Raw genomic sequence first — 22,277 nt, 5'->3', positions numbered from 1 at the left:
GGAAAGCACCCAAATGCCCAACCACAGTAGAAAAGATAACTATGATGTATTCTCACGTTGAAATTGTACTACAGAGGAGAGGATGCCCCTCCATAACTGCATACACATAAAAAATAACAGTCTCACAAACAAGTTGTATGAAAGAAATAAGACACACAAGAGTAGATACTCTGTGATTCCATTCATGTAAAGTACAAACACAAGCAAAACTAATCTCTGCTGTTGTGGTCAGGGGTAGTGGTAACTCTCAAGCGCTGTCAGTCTGGGAGCAGAGGGACTCCTCCTCCTCAGACACTGGTGGATGCTGTTTCTCCCTGGCAGTGTTGGGCACACAGGTGTGTTTATTTTCTGAAGTGTGCAACACATATTGCACACTTAAAATATTTGGAATTTTCAATGCCTACACAGACTGAATGACTTAAACAATAGAAATTCATGTTCTCACAACTGCGCAGACTGGAAGTCCAAGATCAAGGTGTCAGAGGTGGGGTTTCTCCTGCAGGCTCTCTCCTTGGCTTACACACAGCCACCTTCTCCGTGTCCACACACAGCCTTTCTTTTGGACGTGCACAACTCTAAGTGTCTCTCTGTATATACAAATTTCCTCTTCTTCCCTGGTGGCTCAGATGGTAAAGAATATGCCTGCAATGCAGGAGACCCAGGTTCGATCCCCGGATTGGGAAGATCTCTTGGAGAAGGAAATGGCAACCCACTCCAGTATTCTTGCCTGGGAAATCCCAAGGACAGAGGAGACTGGCAGGCTACAGTCCATGGGATCACAGAGTCAGACATGACTTAGGGACTAAACAACAACATAACATCACCAATTGGATTGGCTGTTTTTAACTTAATCACCTCTCAAAAGGCCCAAACTCCAAATACAAGCACATTCTAAAGAACTGGAATTTAGGGCTTCAACACATGAATTTGAGAGGAGACAAAATTCAGCCCATAACACCCTGCCCCGGCTGTATTGCTTGGTTGTCCTGATAGTACGTATTCACACAGGGCAAATCCACAACAGGCAAGAAAGAACTTGGGCTTAGAATCAGAGTGATGTGGGTACTGGAGGTGGGAGAACTATGGGCAGAACCAAAATGCACCCAATGGTAAATCACGGGGACAGAGGGCAGGTGGGAGAACATTAGCAGCCCGTTCTGTGCCTTTCCTGACCAGCGTGTCTAAACCAGCACTTCCTGTCACTTTCTGGCTCTCTACCTTGCTTCATTTTTTTATTTCCTTAATTTTCACTAAGACAGAAGATATTTTTACTAAGATATAAATCACATATGGTAAACTTCACCCATTTAAAGTCTGCAGTTCAGAAGGTTTTGACACATTCACAGGGTTGTACAACCATCACCACCATCTAATTCCAGGTCATTTTTATCACCCCAGAAAGAAGCCTGTACTCATTAGCAGTCACTGACACACCATATTTTTATTTTCTCAATGACTATCCTCCTTGCCACTAGAACATAAACTTCTTGAAAGTAGACACTCTGAATTGTTCACTGGTCTGTGCTCAACCCTTAAGAAAGGGTACATGGTATCATGTTGGCCAAAAAGTTCATTTGGGTTTTTCCATGACATCTTATGGGAAAACCCAAATGAACTTTTCAGCCAACCCAATATGTGCCAGTAACCCAAGTAAATATTTAATTTTATTTAATATAGGAACCAGAAACTGACTTGAAATATTGAGTTAAAAAAAAAAAAAGACCAGAAATGGTATGTCATGGGTTTATTCCACCCACCATGAACCTTGTGCTGACGACACAGACAGATACTCCATGGCTGGCCTTTGGTGGCCAACCCAGGAAAGCATGAGGCCTCTCTTTAGGGCACTGGCTCCATAAACCGGGTTAGGAGGCTTTCAGATTTAGAGGCCTGCAGTTGAAAAGTTTTCTTTTGCTGTGAGTTACACTGGCTCCAATTGAATTCTTCTCTTGTGTCTCAGTGAATTTTAACACTTCTAAACTTTAGAGTGAGTTGACGAGGTGATGGCTGCTCAGCTTATGAGACAGTACAGGCTCAGCTATCAGCCTGGTCATGCAGGGCTTTGTGGAGCCCTCCCAGGTACAAAAGTGTTTCTGTAGCCCCCGTTCCTTATTTGTAGGCCTTCCGCCAGAGTTCCAAAGGGCAGATTCAAGCAGTTACTTATTGGAAAAGAGAGGGAAAACAGAAACAAAGGAAAAACTGTCAAGAAACAACAGTGCTGTAACAAAGCAGAGTTCTCCTTCCTCTTTAAGGGGTGAATAACAACCTGATCCATACCTCTGAGTTCTTCTACAGGAGCCAAGGCCCCCACCCAGGTAGAGAATGGGAACTTCAGACTGAACCCGGGAGATTAGACCTCACACTGGTTAGAACCAGAAGGTTGATGACTGAGATTCCTGGACCCCCACCCTCTTAGCTCACCACCAACCAGTCAGGAAACCTACACATCTGATAGCCCTTACTCCAAAATTTGCCTTTAAAAATTGTTCGCTAAAATCATGGGTGAGTTCAAGTCTTTTGAGCATGAGCTGCCCATATAGTTGGCCCTTGAAATAAACCTTTCTCTGCTCCAAACTCTGACATTTCAGTTTGTGTTGCCTCCCTGTACGATGGGCACAGGAATTTGGGTTTGACAACAGTGTGACCTCAAAGCAATGTAAGTCGCCTCCCTAAGCCTCAGTGTTCCCATCTGTAAAATGGGGTGGGGGAGGGGAGATAACAATACCATCTTACAGGACTGTTGTGATGGTAAAATGAACAAAAACTACATGTTGACGTGTAATAAGCATTCCTCGGCCATTAGCCATGAATACTGAATGAGACAATTATAGCACCCAAGACGGGATACGAGATAAAGCACAAATCACACACGTCATTTGGATGAGTCAGTCTCCTTTTTGCTAGACATTCTGAATAGTCACTACATTCTGGGTATCTGGCCAGGAAAACTAAATGCTATAATAATATCTGTTCAAAAGAATATTTATAAAGATTAGTAAATATGCTATCTCTGTGTCCTTGGGCAAATCACTTCTTTGAACTTTGATGTTCTTATCTGTTAAATGAGAACAATCTATACAATGAATGTCCATGAAGATTAAAAGTGACAACACATGAAAAATGCCTGGGATGCTGCGGGTCTCAACAAATGACAGCTATGAATATCATCTTTATCCTAAGTTTCACAGCGCCTTCTCTAAAGCCCTAGGCCCCAGAACTGTTTAGGGAATCAATAAAGGGGCATATAAATGTACTTTGTGATATTCATGGTGGGTCTAGGGAAGTAGATGATCATTAAACACAGCAATACTTCTGCAGTGGGATCTGTGAAAATTCACAGAAGGGTGATCAATCATGTGGATTAACCAACAGCGCTAGTAGGGAAAGGTCAGGTTTAGCCAAATGACCAGAGGTCAGGGCAGGTTTCAATGCCACATGAGCAATGAAAACACTCAGTTTTCAGAATTTACAGACTTGCAGAGAAGGGATAATGAATTTGTGCTTCTGTCTCAGAGATCAGAATCTTTAGTTTCTCACTCTCTTCCCTGAAAGGGGCAATGGAAACAAACATCTTCATTTCCCAAAGCATGGCAGGCTTAACTATTTTAAAAGGAGGGGAGTGGGGATGAGGGGGTGGGGAAATGATGACACTATCCCAATAAGAATGATAAGTGCAAAAGGAGGAAGAGAAAAAGAAATTGGTCCACAATGGAAACTAATTTTAGTAACAGCAATGGATTAAAAGGAAGAAAGTCCTTGCTTACAAATTCAAAAACAAAAACTATCACACTGACGTGTCTTCCCAAATTTGGTTGAAACATCCCTCCTGGTTTTGGAGAGGTCTTCTCTTGAGCCGCTGCCAAGAACACATTCCCACGGCCAAGTGAAAGACTTAGAATTGCGGAGGCGAATGCACGCACGGAGCAGCCGTCCCAGTAGCAGCCAGAGCGTGACTCTGGTGGTCCAGACACCTCCTGGATGACAGAATTAGTTCATCCGCGAAGGTGTCCCCAGTCTTCAGTTGGGTCCAGAAAGCATTTCAATTGCCAAAAGTATTTAAGTGCTGCCAATTTCACTGATTTGTTCTGAGCTCCCTGTCAAAATAATTACTGGGCATCCAAAATACAGGGACAGTTTCCATGCACTGGAGCAGAGCATCCTCAGAGAGAAAAGGATGAAGCGCTGGAGCAGCAGCTGACAGACAGGCCACCTCGGCAATCCGGGCAGATAACAGGTGTCGTGGAAGATGTTGTTCCTGCTTAAGGCTCCAATGCAGCTGAATTCTGCCATATAAATTATGAAAGAACGTGCAGAACATTACACAGTTCATGTACTTAATGATTATAGTTCACAGTCTAGGTCAGATATAATTAGATGTTACATTAAAATAGCTTCACAGAGCCATTTATTCTGATTTAATTACTTAAAATGATAGCATAATGAGCATCGCTTTCAAGGAAAAAAAGTACTTTTTTAAAATGGGCTCATTTTAAGTTAATACGAAGAAAATTAATCATTTAGCTGAATGGAGGAAGACGAGTCCACGTCTTCAGTGGCACTGTTTCCGTGTCACAAAGGTTATTTCCCTCTGATGACATGTTGCAAGTGATAGGGAAATAGACTCTTTTTTCTTGTGGGAATATAGATTCTCATTTTTACCATTCCCTTTAAATCTTCCTCTCTTTCACACGCGCCTTACCACAGGCAATGATGACTTTTAATGCCAGCGGTGAGACACAAACATCCCAATGAGAACATCTCTGTGAACTGCAGGGAGTTACGAACAACGGTCCACATCTATTTCACAGATTGCATTAGCATTTTATCAGAAGCAGCAAGTGGCACAGTGGTTACATACACATACTCTGTCATCAGACAGGGACAGGGTTTAAGGCCAGCTTTGCCACTTACACCTATGAGACTGTTCACAACTTAATATGGCTTGTCTGGGCCTCAGTTTTCTCATCTTGAAACTGGGGATTAAAACAGCACCTATCTCATAGGGTTGTTTTGAAAATCAAATGAGATTGAGCATGCAAAGCACTTGGCATGGAGAAGCTGATAATAATTCTTAGCTCTTGTTATTATAAATGGAGACAACAACTATTTTGCTGGCTCTTAGCCCCCACCCTGTACATACTCCTCAAAGATTTTAGGCTCCAGCTGCATTTTTTCTGGTACAGATTATAAAAGACTTGAAAGAAAAAGATGGGGGCTCCTCCAACCCAACTGCTTCCTTCTGTTTTTAATAACTACAAATGATAAGAGACCCTCCTATAAAGCTTTTGAGAGTAGTATCAGTTCACTCAAAAAAAAGGAAAAATCCTACATGGTTTTAAAAACATATGGCAATATTTATCTGCTATTTCTCTGTCCTGAGTCAGGCTTTGTAGTGAAAATATTCAATGCTAGGCTCAGGGGAAATGGGGGAAATTTTTAAAATCAGAAACCTTCCTATGAATACCCTCTTCAGACAGCTGTAAATACTACTCAGGGGATAGGGTATTTATGTGAATCCTGGGGCGCTTAGCAAAGGTGATGACAGAAAACACTGGCTTATGGATACAGGGGGCTGTGGCAGCCAAAATAATGTGTCAAACTTGGCCTTGCATGAGTGAACACCATCCAAGAGAGAGCTGACGCAATCTCCCAACGTATAACATTCTGGACGAGAAAAACCCAAGGAGCCACAGGGTTTTGAGACCATGGGCTGTCACTTGCTTATATTCAAAATGAGCTTTACTTCCTTGGGAAGGGGATCTTTGTGCCACTGCTGAGTTGAAAAAGAGAATGATGTAGAGGTTCCTCCAAAAGCTGACTCTAAAGCAAATGTTTAGGCTCGTGGAGTTTATCTGGGATGCATGATAGCCGGTTTTATGTGTCGGTGTGGCTAGGCAATTGTCCCTGCTTATTCAAGTAAACACTAATTACTGTGAAGGTATTTTGTAGAAGTGATTAACATCTACAATCAATTGACCTTATACAAAAGAAATTGTCCTCTATTACCTGGTGGGCTCCACCTGATCAATTGAAAGATCTAAAGAGCAGAATTGAGATCCGGGTTCAGTCCCTGGGTTGGGAAGATCCCCTGGAGAAGGAAATGGCAGCCCACTCCAGTATTCTTGCCTGGAAAATCCCATGGATGGTGGAGCCTGGTAAGCTGCTGTCCATGGGGTCACAAAGAGTCGGACATGACTGAGCAACTTCACTTCAAGGAAGAAGAAATTCTACCTGTGACTACAGTGCCAACTTTTGCCCAACGGTTCCCGGTCAAACCCTCCTGCCTTATGGAATGTGAACCCACCACAGTCCTAGTCCGTACCATCAAAATCACATAGTCAATTCTTGCCAATCAATCTCTTAATATATGCAGAAAGAATTTTCATTTCCTTCAATGAGTTTTTTCAATTTTTGGAATGAATTACTTTCTTTGTGTTTGCTCTGGAGTTTGCTACATACATGTGAATTTCTCAAAATCAGCTTCAGATTGCTATTACCGTAATTCCAGTGAGATACAGAAAGGTTATTCCCATATGGCTCCATTCTCCTTTCTCTTTTTGGGGTTATTTTGTATATAGTAAGTCAATATGTGTTAGAAATGTGTAATAATGCATTGTTCTAATTAATATTACAATTTTCTCATTCTATAACTTTTATAATTTTATATCTTTTAAGTATTTTAAAGAAACTAAGAAAAGAATGGAGAATAAACAAATATTTATAGTGTTTGTTACATTAGCCTCCTTTTTTTTTTTTATCATTTCTGGTTCCTTTCATTTGTTCCTCTGGATTTGGGTCACCATCTGGAATCGTTTCCTTAGTCCAATACAGCTTTGCTCTAAACCTGTCTCTTGAGCTATTATTGGCAAATATATCACATTTCTACATCCTATAAGCCCCAACAATATATAATACACACATTGTCTTAGACAATGTCTTTTTAAATTAAGAGAAGAAAGGAGATGAAATTTGCATTTATACATCATTTCTTATAAATGACCAACCTAGACAGCATATTAAAGTTATGACCAACCTAGCCAGCATATTAAAAAGCAGAAACATTACTTTCCCAACAAAGGTCCAGCTAGTCAAAGCTATGGTTTTACCACTAGTCATGTATGGATGTGAGAGTTGGACCATAAAGAAAGCTGAGTGCCAAAGAATTGATGCTTTTGAAAACTGTGGTATTGGAGAAGAAACTCTTGAGAGTCCCTTGGACGACAAGGAGATCCAACCAGTCCATCCTCAAGGAAATCAGTCCTGAATATTCATCGGAAGGACTGATGCTAAAGCTGAAACTCCAGTACATTGGCTACCTGATGCGAAGAATTGGCTCACTGGGAAAGACCCTGATACTGGGAAAGATTGAAGGCAGGAGGAGAAGGGGAAGACAGAGGATGAGATGGTTGGATGGCATCAATGACTCAATGGACATGAGTTTGGGTAAACTCCAGGAGTTGGTGATGGACAGAGAAGCCTGGCGTGCTGCAGTCCATGGTGTCCCTAAGAGTCAGACAAGACTGAGCAACTGAACTGAACTGAACTGATCATTTCTTATAATGAACTTTGCTAGTAGTTTCTTTTGTTTTGTATGTGTGCATTCAAATTACTATCCTGGGTTACCTGAAGAACTTCCTTTAATATTTCTAAAGTGAGTCTCAGTCAGTTCAGTTCAGTCGCTCAGTCATGTCCAACTCTTTGCAACCCCATGAATCGCAGCACGCCAGGTCTCCCTGTCCATCACCAACTCCCGGAGTTCACTCAGACTCACGTCCATCGAGTCAGTGATGCCATCCAGCCATCTCATCCTCTCTCATCCCCTTCTCCTCCTGCCCCCAATCCCTCCCAGCATCAGAGTCTTTTCCAATGAGTCAACTCTTCACATCAGGTGGCCAAAGTATTGGAGTTTCAGCTTCAGCATCAGTCCTTCCAATGAACACCCAGGATGGATCTCCTTTAGAATGGACTGGTTGGATCTCCTTGCAGTCCAAGGGAGTCTCAAGAGTCTTCTCCAACACCACAGTTCAAAAGCATCAGTTCTTCAGTGCTCAGCTTTCTTCACAGTCCAACTCTCACATTCATACATGACCACTGGAAAAACCATAGCCTTGACTAGACAGACCTTTGTTGGCAAAGTAACGTCTCTGCTTTTCAATATACTATCTAGGTTGGTCATATCTTTTCTTCCAAGCAGTAAGCGTCTTTTAATTTCATGGCTGCAGTCACCATCTGCAGTGATTTTGGAGCCCAAAAAAATAAAGTCTGACACTGTTTCCCCATCTATTTGCCATGAAGTGATGGGACCAGATGCCATGATCTTTGTTTTCTGAATGCTGAGCTTTAAGCCAACATTTTTACTCTCCTCTTTCACTTGCATCCAGAGGCTTTTTAGTTCCTCTTCACTTTCTGCCATAAGGGTGATGTCATCTGCATATCTGAGGTTATTGATATTTCTCCCGGCAATCTTGATTCCAGCTTGTGCTTCATCTAGGCCAGTGTTTCTCATGATGTACTCTGCATATAAGTTAAATAAGCAGGGTGACAACATACAGCCTTGACATACTCCTTTTCCTATTTGGAACCAGTCTGTTGTAACATGTCCAGTTCTAACTGTTGCTTCCTGACAAGCATATAGGTTTCTCAAGAGGCAGTCAGGTGGTCTGGTATTCTCATCTCTTTCAGAATTTTCCACAGTTTATTGTGATCCACACAGTCAAAGGCTTTGGCATAGTCAATAAAGCAGAAATAGATGTTTTTCTGGAACTCTCTTTCTTTTTTGATGATCCAGTGGATGTTGGCAATTTGATCTCTGGTTCCTCTGCCTTTTCTAAAACCAGCTGGAACATCTAGCAATTAATTTCTCAAATTTTGTTTATCTGGCAATGCCTTCATATTTTGCCTTTATTTTTGAAAAAACAGCTATGCTGGATAAAGAATTCTTGACTGCCTGCCTCTTCTTTGAACACTTTGAATACGTTACCCCACTGCCTCCAGCTGCCATTGCTTCTGATGAAAACTTAAGCTATTAATCTTGTTGAGGTTTCCTTATAAGTGATACCATTTTTCTCTTGCTACTTTCAAGATTTCTCCTTATTTTTGGCTTTAAGCATTTTGATGATATCTATGGATTCTTTTGAATTTATCCTCCTAAGAGTTTGAGTTTCTTGAATGTATACAGTTTTCTTCACATTTGGGAAATTTCAGTAATTATTTCTTTGAAAAGAAATTGGTTTTATTCCTTTCACTTCCCTCCTTTCGATACTCCCATTACTGTGCATTTGGCAGTGCCTCCCATTTCTGGAGAGTCTGGTCATTTTTCTCATCCCCTTTTCTCCCCCTTCTATTCGTTGGTTTGCATAATCTCTAGCAATCTATCTTCGAATTCACTAATTCTTCTGTCAGTTCAAGTATACAGATGGGCCTTTCTAGTAAAATTTTCATTTCAGTTATTGTATGTCTCAGACTCAAAATTTCCATAAAAGTTCTTCTTTAGAATTTCTATCTCTTTATTGACAGTCCATTTGATGTGACATTTCATCATATCTTTCCTTAGTCCTTTCATCATGATTTCCTTTAGTTCTTTGAACAGATTTTAATAGCTACTTTAAAGTTTTTTTAAATCTAATATCCAGTCACCCTCACAGGCAGTGTTTTTACCATTTCTTCCCCAAGTATATGAGCCACATTTTCTTATTTCTCTGCATGTCTTATAATTTCTAGTTGGAAATGGGACATTTTGGATTATCTATTGGAACAAGTCTGGCTATGAGTCCACTCTTCTCTAGGGTTTGTTATTATTATCTGCTTGTTTACTTGTTTACTGACTGGCTGAATTATTCTAGTTAAGTCTATTTCAGCCTGTACTGTAAAATCTCTAGTGTTTCTCCTCAGGGAGAATCTCAGGGGTCACAGCTTAGGGGATGCCCACCTTCACCCTGGGATGCCAAGAGTTTTAGCAGACTCTTTTTAAGTTTCTCTTTCCCTGACCACTGCCCGCTGTGTGTCACTACCGCACCCAGTGGCATTTACCAATTAGTATTGCTGACTGGTCACTCTATTATTGTCAACAATGCCCCTGGGGCATAAGTTACTTCATGGATTGATTCAATCACATTCCATTTCCTTTCAAAGGATAACTGTCAGGGTCATTGTTTGAGATTTTTTTCAGAAAAAAACTGCCAGCTCTTTCCGTTTCTGGCCAGCAAATTATTGTAGTTTTGGATAGTTTAACTTGTACCTCTAATGAATGGAGAAGGCAATGGCACCCCACTCCAGTACACTTGCGGGGAAAATCCCATGGATGGAGGAGCCTGATGGGCTACAGTCCATGGGGTCGCTAAGAGTCAGACACGACCGAGCGACTTCACTTTCACTTTTCACTCTCATGCATTGGAGAAGGAAATGGCAACCCACTCCAGTGTTTTTGCATTGAAATCTCAGGGACGGGGGAGCCTGGTGGGCTGCCATCTATGGGGTCGCACAGAATCGGACACGACTGAAGCGACTTAGCTGCTAATGAATCTATCAATCTATCAATTTATCTTTTACCACACCGCTATTTTTGAGAGGGCTCTTTGACTTGAACTTTTCCACACTATGCTGCAAATGAAGTCAGTTCCTTTGGAAAGATGTTTGGAGCTCTCTCTTCTATGTCTTGCTTTCAGGCCCACCGTCCCACCCCCTCCCACCCCACCCCACCCCGCCACTCACCCCGCTGACAGGCAAAGTCTCTTTAGCTAAGGCTCTGGTGCTCCGGCATTGACAATCTCTTTGAGCTAGAATTCTGTGGAGGGAGGGCCAGCAACTCCAAGGCACCCTATCTTCTCTCTGTCAGAATGGAGCCCATTATCTCACAAGCCAGATTAAGGGCTAGGGCCCCAGTAGCCTCAGTGGTGCTCCATCCAGTGCAGAACCTCCATTCTATGAGAGCTGTCTGGGCAGAAAAACTGAGCTCCCACTGTTACCTAAAGCACTTGGTTTGCCTCTTGGTGAGTATCAAGTCAAAAGACACAACCAAGCCAAAGATCAAGAAAAGGATTACTTACCGCTTGCAGCAAGTAAGGAATTATCAGGGATCATTCCCAAAGCAATGTCTCCCTGAACAGCAAAATTGCCCTTTAAGCTAAGTGCTAAGTCGCTTCAGTCATGTCTGACTCTGTGACCTGTAAAGAGTCTGTAGCCTGCAAGTCTCCTCTGTCCATGGGATTCTCCAGGCAAGAATACTAGAGTATTCTTCCTACTCCAGGGGATCTTCCTGACCCAGGAATCAAACCCACATCTCTTATGTCTCCTTCATTAGAACATGGGTTCTTTACCACAGGGCCACCTGGGGGGTACATGCGTATTGATGACAGGGTCTGAGAGGGGTGCCACAGAGTTCAAGCTTTAGTTGACTAAAGACATGATGGTTGGAAAAGGTCAACAACATCATCTTTTAGGTTCCAGTTGATCTGGTCATTTAGCACTTCAGGCTAATGTTTACCACTGAAACAGAACAGGGAGTCTCTACAAGTGATATAACATCTTTTCTTTAACATATTGCTATTTTTCTTCTCTTGCCTGTTTCCACATTCTTTCACTCCCTTAAGATCATTAATCACTGGGATGTGTTCAAGGGTAAGCACTGTGGCCATGCTTAGGTCACAAAATGGCTTAGGTTAGAAGTGGCTTCTCTTCTGTCAAGAAAGTCATATCTAGTTCTCTTTCTCTGGGGACTCCCTGCTCTCTCAGCTTACACCACCTCTCAGCTTCACTTGCCCAAAAGTTTTCCCAGCAACAGGTAGTGGCAGGCAGGCTTCAAGATGCTGACAAGGGGAAGCTCTGTGTTCTTGGCTTCACCAGTCCAGAATGGGATTTCTGTTTCAAGACATCAGAGACTCTCACCAAATTCAAGCTCTTACTAAATATTAGATTTTCTTCAATAAATATTTCTTCATTTCCTCTGTGTTCTTAGGGTCATTTACAGAGATGCAATTTTTTTTTCTTTTATAGTTTTGACAAGTTTCACTGGGGATGGGTCAGCAGAGGCTTCTATGCAGTTATGCCAGAAGTCAAAACTCAGTTGAGTATTTAAATATTAATTTGACTCATAATCTTCCTGGAAGAATGACAAGGGGATGTATTCTGAGACTTATTTGAAAGTATATTGCATATCCTGTTTCCACTGGCTCAGAAATTTCAGGCAAATGATTTTACCCCTTTGTGTCTTTGTTTCCTCACCTGTTGTGATAAGAAAAGTTGATCCCTACATGACAGAGATGCTGTGAGAAACTGAAATGACCTATCCAAAGTGTTGGACACAAAATGGCTTTTAGGAAAATGAACTGGTTTTTATCATTATGAGAGTGAGCTCAGAGAAGAAATTGGCCCACAGAAGAGAAGGATCTCAGGGTCAGGAATACCTGATGCTCTTTGATCACAAATCAACCCTCCCTTGATGATGTGATCCCCACTCCCCTGCTCTCTCTCTGTCTCTGTCTGTCTCTCTCACACGCACACACACACAGAGTGTACAGTTCATTCAAGCAGAAAGAGAAAAACAACAGCTGACCAATTATTCTCTTTAGGAATCCAGTTTATCGATATAACATGCTCACAGGAAACCCTCCAGTACTCCAGGGACATTTACAAAGTAGATAATGACAATGTTTGAATTATTATATTCATAGCTTATCAACAGAGTGGGAAATTTAGTGGGTGCATTCAATGCACCCCTAAACCAGTGCTAACATGACTAGGTCCTTTCAGCAGTAGTTCTCCAACTGTGGGGAACTTAATTGAAAATGCTCACTCCTGGTCTCCTCCCCTTCTTCCTTTGGAAATTCTGATTCTGGATTTCTGGGTCAGTCTGTGGAGCTGGTGTTACTAACAGTCCCTAGGGGATTCTGATGCAAGTGATCTTGCTACAGTGAGAATCAACCCATCCACTGGAAGCTGACTCAAGCACCTATAACAACTTCCAGGATTTTTCTGAACCAAATATGCAAAAGATTCATGTATTGGGCCCCCCTTGAGATGCCTGTAGGAATTCTTAATTAGCTTTAGTTGTTAATTCAAGCCCCTCTCTCAGGAAAATCTGACGGCAGCCCAAAATCCCTGTGCACAACCAGAATACCTCCACATCTTCCTTCCAGCAAAAGAAGAGACAGATCATTCCAGGGGCTGTTTTCAGAGTTGTTTCCCACCTTTCCCCAGCTCTGCTGCATGTATCAAAGGTGCTAATGTTTGTAGCTGCACTTCTCAAGTCCCTGGGTCATCTGACTTCCTGCTGAGCTATTTTGCCCAACTGGAGTTACTGGGAGTATCTCTCCCTCTCCACTGTGTCCAAGTCAGCAGCAACATCTCCTGCATGCTCTAGTTCCCATTGGACAGATCCCCCAAGTGCCCACTTTCTGGATGACCTTTGCACCTGGGATCCTGGAGCCCCACCTCCTCCTGGGGAAGGGGCTCACCCCCTTTGTCTTCTCAGCTTCTCCAGTTCCCCGCATTCAATGCCCTTCACTGCAAATAGTTGAGAGGGCTTCTGTCTTTCAGCTTAAATCCTGAGTAACACAGCAGGTCTGGCAAATACAGGTGAGATTTACAGCGGGGAGGGGAAGGTATACTTTACAGAAAACAAGGAAGAAGAGGGAGACAACTAGAGCCCTTCACCCTGAAGAACCTTCACTGGTCAACCTCCTGCTTCCCACCTGCAAAAAAAAAAAGTGGGGAAGGGATATGATAACAAGGGGGCTGGAACTAAAGGAAAGCAGTAAGTGGGTTCAAAGCAGACCAAATCATGGGTCACTTTACTGCATATCAACACTTCTCAGGGTTAACTCTACGGAGTCTTGGTCAGCTAGTTCTTTGTTGTGAGGGATATCCCATGCATTATAGAGTGCTGAGCAGCAGCCCTGCTCTGTATCCACCAGATGCCAGTAACAAATTCCCTCCTGAGTTGTGACAAGCCAAAAGGTCTCCAGATGTTGCCCACTGGCAAATGATCTACTCTGCCCACAATTTGGAAACTGGACTGAGACTCAAAGGCAGAATTCATGGGCTCCAAAGCCATTCATCTGCCGCATTTCTTGGATGAGGCCGAGAGCAGTCAGCTTAGATGAGGAATAAGCAGTTACTGTCATCTGCTCTAAAAAAAGAACCCACAACTAGGACAAGCACTCAGAGTCGTCACCAGGAAAGACAGCGCCCCAACAAACCCCTCCGCCACATTCATCGTCTTTTTCTCTTCCCCCAGTAAATCCGGTGAAATCAGGTACAAACCAAAGAGCAGACTAGCCTCAGAGACAGGAGATAGAAGAGTGGGAGGGGAAGCAGGAAGATCTTTCCCTTTGGCCTAAATTTCATCAAGATGCCAGGAGTGTTGCCTTTTGGTTCCAGAGCCTCGAGTCTTTTGGGTACATGGAGGCTAAGGAGTCAAATAGACCAAGATTTCAAACCCCAAGCTGTACTTAATTTGGACAAGTAACTCAATCCTCTGAGCCTCAGTTTCCCTACCTGTCAAATGTGAATCACAATACCCTCCTTTCTGATGTTTTCTGGGAATCGAGGGCATGTTTGTCAAGAGCTGCTCCGAGGCACTCACAGATGAGAAGTTGGGGAACTATGGCCCACAGTCACATCTGGCTCACCGAAGGGTGCCAGGTTTAGGAAATAAAATGCTTCATCTGGCAACCCTACCTGCTGACCACATGCTTTCGTAAATGAAGTCTTACTGGACACAGCCTCGCCTGTTCCTTTGCTGTAGTAGGTAGAGTGGAGCAGCTGCGAGGGACCATGCCATGTAGCCTGCACGGGTCGCTGTTGTTCACACAAGCAGGTGTCCCCGAGCTGTCACATGGAGACATGAGGAGCAGTCCGCAGAGTGATTATGAGCAGGACCCTGCAAGCACTCACATTTCAGGGTTTAAATCCAGGTTCCACCATGGAGCGCTGAGCAAGTGCCTTAGCCTCCTAGTGCCTCAGTTTCTACTTCTGTCAAGGGCTGCGACATCGGAGCTGTCACAAGAAACTAGGGTGCACTCATGTTGGTTCGTTTTTCTGGGCTTATTCAGAAAAGCCGAGCATTCTCTCATGGGGTCCTTGTGAAGGTTCAACAAAATAATGTAGGTGAAGCTCAAGAGCAGAGTTGGCAACACAGGAAGTGCTTAAGACAGTTTCATCGTTACTACAAAAGTCTGAAAGTTTGACAGCTGCTATTTTAATTACTACCATTACTTCTTCTACTTACTACCACCCTACCACTCCTAATGCTTCACTCTACTATTGTGCGGATTTAATGAGCTGTGGGTGGGAAAGTTCTGGCCATAGTAAATGCTCAATAAACACCGTATTTTTTTAAGTTCAAAAGATCTCTTCAATCAGTATGAAATAAAATTCTCTTTGAAAAGCATTTATTTGCAGTGTTTTTCTTTCCTAGCACAACAAAACTTTTGGCACATCTCCTAGGTGACAGCATCTTATGGTTGACGAATTATAGTACTTAGACCCACTATTCTCCTGAGTCCCTGGAATAGGTGTGCCCATCAAATTCAGTGACCTTCTCAGTGGTCAGTGTCAGGTGATCAAAGAGAAAATCGGCCCCAACACCTTCTAAAAATGGATTACCAGAAACACTTAATTACGTTTAGAATCCACACATTTGCTTTACTGTCCTCTTCCATTCTCCTGGGTCCCTGTCCATCTGCCCAGAGCAGGGTCTTGAGCCCTGGCCAGATCTGGCAGCTGTGCTCAAAGACCAGCGAAACTCAGGAGGGTGTCCCATTCCCCATCTAGCTCTGACCCCGGTGGCCCTTCAATGCCTGGAGACTTCTCCCCCGATCCTGTGTAGGCCAGTGCAGCCTGAGGCAGTCACTACATCTCCTTGACTCTCTCGATGGTCTCTCGGTTCCCCAAATCACACCCGCTCACTAAGGGTAGGCAGCAGAAGAGGGGAAGAGCTCTTCCTTGCTCCATCTCGGCCCCTCCCTGGGATGTGGCTGAGAATCCTGGGCCTCTGAGGGCCTGGCAGAGCCCATAGGAGGCAAGTATGCTAATGGTCCCAGGAGGAGAGGGCTTTATATCATGTTACCTTAGTTCCTCTTCTTTTAATGAGGCTGGTTCCACCACTGCAGGAAGAGGGGCCCTGACAAAGCACAGCCTCAACTTTCAGGCTGCGGCTGTGAAAAGTTAGGAAGAATTTGGTCCTCCACGGGGGTGATGGCAGGCCGAGGGGCAGGAGCCAAGGAGGACCTGGGACAGAGCATGGGAACCCTCACCTCATCCCCAGGGTTGAAGAAGCTACAGTACCTTCTCAGGGGAGGCACTGAAAAGCCAGAGGCATTGGTGACTCTGCCAGGCTCCTGACAAGTGTCCATCTCACCGACCCTAAGTCCTTTGACTCACAACGGACTGGTTCTGACCAGTGACAGGCATGGCCCTACCAGCCTCGGCTTCTGATCCGTGATGAGACAAAGTTGGCTGGGAAAGACGGACTACACTATGGCAACATAAGCCTCTTGAAGGGAGTAACAAAGGTGTGTCTACATGCACTCTTCGGCCTCTACCCTCCATCTCCCCCACCCCAGGCTTGAACTTCTTCTGCAAATATACCCTGGGGGATGGGGTAGATCCCTGGCTTCAGATCCCACCCCTGCCACTTGCTAGCTGCCCGGCCTGCAGCAGCAGCAGCATCCTCTTTGGGCCTGACTTTTCCATCTTTAGAAAGGGGATGCTGATGCTAACAATACCGATGTCATAGGGTGATTGGATTAAGCAAGTGACAAGCATGGCCAACATCCAAGGTAAGCATGGATAAACTGAGACTATTTCATCAGGACAGAGTGAGACAGAGTCATGTTGCCTTGACTGTGGGCTTGGATGCATGGGAGCTTAACTAAAGAAGCTGGAGGAAGTTCAAGTAACCAGCGGGGCTTCTGCTCCCTCCCTACTGTAAACCCCTTCACCCTAACTCTTTGCCCCTTCTCCAGAAACAGCCACAAACACTGATTGACTATGTGCCAGGTACCAAGAGCCGGGGTTCCAGCCCAAGCAAGACTCCTCGCCTGCCCCCCAGGCTCTCCCAGGCTCCTGTCGCAGAGGCTCTGAGGAGGGGACAGTTATTCTCAAGGACTTATGGCAACAGGGCAGTGCTGGCTGAGGCAGTCAAGGGCTCCTCAAAGCAGAGAAGGCTGACACACTGGGCTGTATCACATGGAGAGGTGCTAACTGCTACCTGTCTCCAGGGCCCCACCTGGAGGTCCCCCGCTTCTGCCTCAGGCCTTCTCTGGTGCAGGGAGTAGTATCCAGTTGGGGGTGGGTGTTGGTGGATGTGAACCTCAGCTTCCTTGCCCCTCCATGGTGTGCCCTGCGCAGGACCCCAGAGGTCCCAGGGGGATGGAGCCCAGGTGTCCCCAGCGGAAGTCTGCTCAGGGACTCCCCCATATTGATCCGATTTCCTCCCTTCTGTCTCATTTCCCCACTCTCTCAGCATGCCCCCTGGGATCCCCTCCCCAGTAATCATTCACACCCAAATGCTGGCGCCAGGTCGACTGTGGACACAGAGCCGAGCCCTCTGTGAAGGGGCTTGCAGGCTTGTGGGCGGCACAGCTGGCCCTCCCGGCTCAGGCCATTTCAGCCACGCTGACAAGTAGCTGACAAGTAGCGCTGCTCCAAAGCTCCCCACCAGCTGGGCTGAACCCGAGGCCTGTCAGGCAGGCATCACCTCTTGCTCCTCCCTCTGCCAGGTCCTGCTTCCTCGCCCTTCCTCTCACAGGACCTGCTCCCTAATGAACTTCTGGCACCCTGAGCTCCATCCCAGAATCTGCTTTGGGGGAATCTGCTTGGAGCCACCTACAAGGCTCCCCAAAGGCAAACCTGTGTTTCAGATCTCAACCCAGGCTGAGTGAGGGAGAGGGGAGACCAGCAGCCAATGTAACCCTCTAAGCAGAGATGGCAGCCAGGGCAAGCGGGAGGAGAGAGGGGCGGTGGAGCGGTGGAGGGGGTGGGGGTGGGGGGATACGGGAGAGAGAAGGGGGAAGAGAAAGGGAGGAGGGATAGGGGAGGGGAGAACGGGGAGGCGGGGAGAGAGCTAGCACAAACCGAGGGCTGCTTTCCTGTGTGCTCGCTGAGGCTGACCTGGACCACACACCCTGTCAAGCTGCCAGGTGGGAGGCAGGGAAGAGTTAGGATTGAGGACGGAGAGAGAGATGGCTGGGCCTCTTCCCAACGGCTGCACTCTGCTCCCAGCACTTTCTGGCCTCAGAGAAGGGAGAAGGAGGGGAGAGAGGACCCTGCCCACAGGGCCCTGGGCTTTTCATGCAACGTCCCCACCCCCTTGGAGAAGGTGACTCAGCGCTTGCCTTAAGGCTAAGTAAAAAGGATAGAGGCACCTCGAAATCCCTCCCTCAGAGGCCACAGTTCCTGATCTTTGTCTGTCCCAGGATGGTGTTCTTTCAGCCTGTGAGTGGCTCTTGGAGGTTCTGCCAAACCCCATAAACTGGGGTCCAGGAGCCTAGTTCCACCCCAGCCTCTGTGTGCAGCATTCGGTCAGATCCCTGGAGAGCACCCATGTAGCCCCCAGAGACACCTGCCTCACCAGCATGTGCCCGGTCAATAGTCATCATGTTAGTAAGAGAGTGACAGGTCATGTAGGAGACTCAGAGCTGAGCCCTAACCCTTGACGAGCTTGAGAACCCAAGTGAAGAACTTACACAGACCCAAGTGACTACAGGGCTGAGCGACAGATACTAGTTCAGTTCAGTTCAGTTCAGTCGCTCAGTTGTGTCCAACTCTTTGCGACCCCATGAATTGCAGCACGCCAGGCCTCCCTGTCCATCGCCAACTTCTGGAGTTCACTCAGACTCATGTCCATCAGGTCCGTGATGCCATCCAGCCATCTCATCCTCAGTCATCCCCTTCTCCTCCTGCCCTCAATGAATCCCAGCATCAGAGTCTTTCCCAATGAATCAACTCTTCGCATGAGGTGGCCAAATTATTGGACTTTCAGCTTCAGCATCATTCCTACCAAAGAAATCCCAGGGCTGATCTCCTTCAGAATGGACTGGTTGGATCTCCTTGCAGTCCAAGGGACTCTCAAGAGTCTTCTCCAACACCACAGTTCAAAAGCATCACTTCTTCAGTGCTCAGATTTCTCTACAGTCCAACTCTCACATCCATACATGACCACAGGAAAAACCATAGCCTTGACTAGACAAACCTTTGTTGGCAAAGTAATGTCTCTGCTTTTCAATATGCTATCTAGACTGGTCATAACTTTTCTTCCAAGGAGTAAGCATCTTAATTTCATGGCTGCAATCACCATCTGCAGTGATTTTGGAGCCCCCCAAAATAAAGTCTGCCACTGTTTCCACTGTTTCCCCATCTATTTGCCATGAAGTGATGAGACCAGATGCCATGATCTTCGTTTTCTGAATGTTGAGCTTTAAGCCAACTTTTTCACTCTCCTCTTTCACTTTCATTAAGAGGCTTTTTAGTTCCTCTTCACTTTCTGCCATAAGGGTGGTGTCATCTGCATATCTGAGGTTATTGATATTTCTCCTGGCAATCTTGATTCCAGCTTGTGCTTCTTTCAGCCCAGCGTTTCTCATGATGTACTCTGCACAGAAGTTAAATAACCAGGGTGAAAATATACAGCCTTGATGTACTCCTTTTCCTATTTGGAACCAGTCTATTGTTCCATGTCCAGTTCTAACTGTTGCTTCCTGACCTGCATACAGATTTCTCAAGAGGCAGGTTAGGTGGTCTGGTATTCCCATCTCTTTCAGAATTTTCCACAGTTTATTGTGATCCACACAGTCAAAGGCTTTGGCATAGTCAATAAAGCAGAAATAAATGTTTTTCTGGAACTCTCTTGGTTTTTCCATGATCCAGTGGATGTTGGCAGTTTGATCTCTGATTCTTCTGCCTTTTTGAAAATCAGCTTGAACATCTGGAAGTTCACGGCTCACATATTGCTGAAGCCTGGCTTAGAGAATTTTGAGCATTACTTTACTAGCATGTGAGATGAGTGCAGTTGTGTGGTAGTTTGAGCATTCTTTGGCATTTCCTTTCTTTGGGATTGGAATGAAAACGGACCTTTTCCAGTCCTGTGGCCACTGCTGAGTTTTCCAAATTTGCTGGCATATTGAGTGCAGCACTTTCTCAGCATCATCTTTCAGGATTTGAAATAGCTCAACTGGAATTCCATCACCTCCACTAGCTTTGTTTGTAGTGATGCTTTCTAAGGCCCACTTGACTTCACATTCCAGGATGTCTGGCTCTAGGTGAGTGATCACACCATCATGATTATCTTGGTCGTGAAGATCTTTTTTGTATAGTTCTTCTGTGTATTCTTGCCACCTCTTCTTAATATCTTCTGCCTCTGTTAGGTCCATACCATTTCTGTCCTTTATCAACAGATGCCAAGTGACATGTAAATAGTTTCTAAAGAAAAGTGCCTGTAAGAAACACCTCCCTCAGTTGGAATGGTCAGGAAGCTTTAGGAAGGAGGAAATATGACTTCAAGGACCAGCCCTCTAAGTCAGTGCTGGCCAACAGACATATATCATGGAATATATACACCCTGTTTTATTGTGCTTTCCTCTATTGTGCTTCACAGATAGGTTTGGGGTGTTTTGTCATTTTCTTTTTATTAAAAATTTGGGCAACCCTGCATTGTCAGAGTATGCTTAGCATTTTTTAGCAATGAAATAATCTTACACTAAGGCATGTACATTACCTTTTTAGACATAATGCTTCTGTACACTTAATAGACTACAGTGTAGTGTGTAAATATGACTATTATATGCACCAGAAAAGCAAAACATTTATGAGACTTTCCATGTTGTGATACTTGTTGTATTGCAGTGGACTGGAATCAAACCTGCAGTATCTCCAAGGGATGCCAGTGACGTGAGCCATTATCTCTAAGTTTTTTAAACTTAATTTTTTTAGCAGCCACACAGAAAAGGGTAAAAAGGAACAAACTGAAATCATTTTAATCATCTATCTTATTTGAGCCCTAAATAATTCAAAATATTAGTTCAACAATAATAAAAATATACTAACTGATGTTTGCCATCTTTCTTTCGTACCAAATCTTTATACTTTCAGCACATCTCAGTGCTCACTGAAGCCCCCAGTGGTCACAGGGGATAGTGACTACAGTGCTAGAGAATGAAGCTTTAAGTACTCACCCTTCGGGGCGTATGCATGGACCAGCTGCGCTGGCATCACCTTGGAACTCATAAGATGTGCAGAATCTCCAGTCCTGCCTGGGCCTCTTGAATGAGAATCTACGTCTAAGAGCTCCATGTGATCTCCCATGAAAAGTCGAGAAGCATAGCTCTAAGCTTTTTCCTCTCCCTCACTCCACACATCCCATCAATCGCCCAGGCCTGATGAGTTTAACTGTAAAATATCTCCTAAATCCATTCTACTTTCCCCCTGGCACCTACCAACTCCCTGACATAAACAGCCACTCTCTTATTTTGTTCTTGGTTAAACTGTATCTCAGCAAAAATGTTGAAGTCCAAAACCCCAATGTCTGTGACTTAGACCTTCTTTGGAAACAGGGTCTTTGTAGAGATGAAGATAGGATATGGTTACTAGGTGGAGTCCAAATCCAGTAAGACACACACCATTTATAAAGTGTCCTGAAAAGGGGGCATCTGGACACAGAGACAGACGCTCGAAGGAAGAACCCTGTGTGGAGATGAAGCCGGAGATCGGAGCAATGCAGCAGAAGCCAGGGACCATCAGTGATCACCAGCCAGGCTTTCTTGGTGGCTCAGCGGTTAAGAATCCACCTGCCAATGCAGGAGTCACGGGTTCGATCCATGGTCTGGGAAGGTCCCGTACGCCATGGAGCAACTAAGCCCGCGGCCCACAGCTGCTGCGCCTGTGCTCTAGAGCCTGGGAGCTGCACTGCTGAAGCCCACGTGCCCTGCAGTCTGTGCTCTGTATCAGAAGTCCCTGGAATGAGAAGCCCACACACAGCTCACCACAACTGGAGAAAGCCCATGAGCAGCAATGAAGACCCAGCAAAAATTTATTTACTTTTTGCCAAAAGTAAATAAATAATGATCACCAGCCAGCAAATCCCCAGGAGACAGGCGAGAGGCATGGAAAAGACTCCCTCACAGCTCTCAGAAGGAACCAATCTTGTGGACACCTTGATTTTGGATTTCTAGCCTCCAGAACAATAAGGTACATTTCTATTGTTTTATGTCATCCAGTCTGTGATACAGTACCCCAGCAAAGGAATGCACAGCCAAATCTTAGTAGCTCCTAAAGCCTCTTCC

Source organism: Capricornis sumatraensis, chromosome 10 (assembly GCF_032405125.1).
Source record: "Capricornis sumatraensis isolate serow.1 chromosome 10, serow.2, whole genome shotgun sequence".
In the NCBI taxonomy this organism is placed as follows: domain Eukaryota; kingdom Metazoa; phylum Chordata; class Mammalia; order Artiodactyla; family Bovidae; genus Capricornis; species Capricornis sumatraensis.
The sequence above is the reverse complement of the archived record's forward strand: the minus strand, read 5'-3'. Positions refer to the sequence as shown.